Below are 3,691 nucleotides of genomic sequence, written 5' to 3' on the forward strand. Positions count from 1 at the left end.
TCACTGAAGTATCCCCTGTGAACGAAGTACGTTTTCTTTTCCGCGAGTGTCATCATCCGCGAAGGTAAAAGACGTTTTACTACGGGGAAAATCGAAACGGAAAAGATGCACAGGATCGTGACCCAGAGTGGCCGCAGGGTGCTTCATCCAAAGCATCTTTAGAAACGGACGCGCTTGGGAGGCGCGCGCTAAAGAGATGAACGAGTTCACCCAGAAGGGCGAGAGGGGACGGTTGAGTCTGTCAGGGTAGGGGAGAAAGGGACACGCAAAAGAGAGGGAAATTCAAAGATGGCGCCACGCTTGCACGCGCGACAGAAATGGGTGGACGCGTGCGCAAAAGAGAGACGCGAAGACGTCCACTTCCTTCCCTCCCCACCACCTTATCCAATCCGGGCAGACCGAACGTCCAAATCCGATCGTCGAATGGTTCAGTCGTGCGCGAGACACCGAACGTGATGCGTGGATTGTCTATCGGTAGACTTTGCTCGACGATTCGCGAGCTCTGGGAACGTGACGACCAATCCGAGGTTCTGTTACATCAGCATCCGACTCCGTCGGTCCACACCGATTGGCTTCGGCCGCGACTCTGGAGAAACAAGAGAATCGTTCGGGTTTTTTCGTAGTTTTTCGATCGAGCAGTGCGTGTGTGCTATTCCGTCGCCGTAACGGAGATTTGCGCAGGGATTTTCGTTGAGAGGAAACTCGTTGCTACGCGCCCAGACCTACCAAGGGAGCAGAGAGCGGAGACAGGGTATTTTGGATGCAGATCGATCGGACGAGGCCACTCTGGTTCGCGCCATGTGACCGGTCAAAGACCAATGCGATATTGGAGGTTAGAAACGTCGTGTCTAATGTGACCAAACCTGTCTCGAATTCATCGTATCTATCATCGTACGATGATAATCTTTCTCGGTATTGAGTTTTTCACGGTTAAACGCGTGCAAACGGTCAGAATAAGAATAAATCACGACTGGTTCGTCTCTGCGCGCTATAATAAGTGAATTAAGTGATACAACGCAGATAACAGCGATTGTTTCGTTAGTGAACAAAATGAACGAGCCATGTTTCTGTTTGTGCGACGCGCGGGATAAGACACTCTTTCCTTCGAGGCTCTTTGAAAAAAATACTTAAATCCTCATCGCGTGTCTCTGAGTATATATACTACCTACATTTTCGAATGTGAATGTAATTTTATTCTATTGTTAGAGCGCATTGGTTGTTTTAAATTAATTTTATACCTGACGAACAATCTGCTTGTAACTTTTAGCTACAATTTCGCACATATGGCGCAAAAATCTAGAAATGAAGATTTTTCAGAAAATAAACAAAACATTTTGTTTTTTTTTTAAATAATAAGATATGACCTATCATAGTCATTATCAAAAATGGTGGAACTAGTGTTCTCACCAAGAATTAACCTACTCACTGCCAAGCATATTTAGAGAGAAAAAACAAAACATCTTGTTTCTTTTAAATAATAAGATATGACCTATCATAGTCATTAGCAAAAATAGTGAAACTAGTGTTCTCACTAAGAATTAACCTACTCACTGTCAGGCATATTTATTACCTGCCCTGAGCATCAAAATTTAATACAAACCCGTAATTTAAATTATTATTTTAATAATAAAACGTTATATTAACTTTATTCTTTCTTAAAAAAAATATTATTATATAAAGTTTTCGTTCATTCTCTTTAATAATTCCTAACTAAAACGTCTATGAACTTACATCGTATTTGCAATCAATATAAACTTATAGTACAAACTCCGAAATATCTCGTAGATTGGCAGTGAATAAGTTAATTTTGCAAAGCGTTGAAATTTAAATGTGTTCAGTTGCCGCGTGTCGAGCACGTGAAAACGTGGCTTTAAGAAATCTGGCCACATTCATGTAGCGTCGCGAGATTCGGTTTGTCCAGCTTCAATGTCGCTCTACTTTGCCAACTGAGGAGGTCTGTTCTCGTTGTGCCGGTTTGTTCGCGCGAGTGTCGTTGTCTCGGGTTAGATGTAAAAATAAAAGGAAGCAGACGTGTCTCAAGGCTATCTGGCCACGTATTGTCTCAACCAGGCCCGTAAAATTGCGCGTCCGTTAAACTCTGCCGTTTATTTCATTTCATTGGTATCTGATACGCGCATGATCTTATCATAGACGGATGTGTATACGTTTACTAACACGACGCAAAAGCTCTTTCAAGAACGAAATAGGATCTAGAGAGATCGTATTTTGAACGTTTCCCTGGAAACGATCGTTTCTCGCTGTTTCAACGTTAATACTGCTAGAAACATTACGACGCGTCGATACAACGAACCGTCGCTTAAATTGCTCTGTTGATAAATGTGCTCAGCAGACGGTTAATCTGGTCTACTTCTCGGTTGCGTTGGATCTCTATCGTATTTTTATATAAAGCGAAGCAGAATGTTACGGACAAGGTTGTGCAAAATTGAATTCGAACAACAAGTAACAAATGAATAGTCTACGACAGTTTATTCGATTTAATGGTTATTCAGATTTTTATTCGTTCACGTGAAACGTAATGTGGTTGTAATTTTTATTCAATTAATAACGAATCAAATGTCGTGTATCTTTTATTCGTTATTCGAAATTTTGATCATCGTGTCCATTTTTCTCCCTTTGAAATAATTCGAAGACCGACTTTCTGTGTACCGACCGGTACACGCTCTCTTGTAAGTTTGTCGACCGATCGCTCGATAACTACGAAGGTTAACGATTACGAGGCTCGAGCGGTTTGACCACGATACGATATCTGAGCTTCCGAAGATACGTTTGAAACTCGTTTATTGCAGGGAAGCCTTGGTACAATGTCGCGTAATAGTATTACTAATAAACAAGGAATTACGAAGACGGTAAATAACGCAATACTTGTGGCAAGGACAATCAAAAGAAATAAATCACATATACATGGTCAATCACATATACATATACAAAGTTTTTTCAGAAAATAAAGAGATAATCTGAGCTTTTGAACAGAATTCATTCAAAACGAATTGCGTGGCAAAATTTCTTTTCCGTTTCTTGTGCTAACATTGTTACACTTGTGTATTGACGACCTACCGCGAGCCACGTGTTCTATAATATTGCGGGATCTCATCCGTTTAACCTTCGTCCGTTTCTATTTACTTGTCGAGCCTGGCACTACAGTGGAATGATTGTGAAAAAATGTCTCTTGGTTATTTATAGAAATTCAATATCAGAGTCACTTCATTATTTCTAAGTAACGTTATCTACTTGAAGTGATCAAAGTTTTATTCGAATAATAAGTGAAGTTTACGCAATTAAGTAATGGTTCGGTTACACATTTACTTGTTCAACATGAATAAGTCGTACGTTTCATTTTATACGCGTTATAAAATGTATTGGGCAAATAGCTAATAAAAAGTTGTTTATCGTTCGTTTGTTATTCGAAATTTCTATCTAAACGAGTGTTTTGCTTATTTCTAGCGATGGTCATTAAAGAGGATGACCTCTTGGCAATAACTGAGATTAAATGTGAAAATTGTGTAGTATTTCTAAGAGAGGCAATGGAAACTTGAAAACAGTTCCAACTACGTAAAAGGGTATCGCACACTCCATGGGAGATAACGCATACTTATCTAAGAAATCGAGATTCGCTTATTGAAACCTTGGGAATTGTAGATTAATTCAAGTCGACTTGTTAGGTCTTAAAACT

The sequence above is a fragment of the Hylaeus volcanicus genome, chromosome 4 (assembly GCF_026283585.1).
Source record: "Hylaeus volcanicus isolate JK05 chromosome 4, UHH_iyHylVolc1.0_haploid, whole genome shotgun sequence".
Classification (NCBI taxonomy): domain Eukaryota; kingdom Metazoa; phylum Arthropoda; class Insecta; order Hymenoptera; family Colletidae; genus Hylaeus; species Hylaeus volcanicus.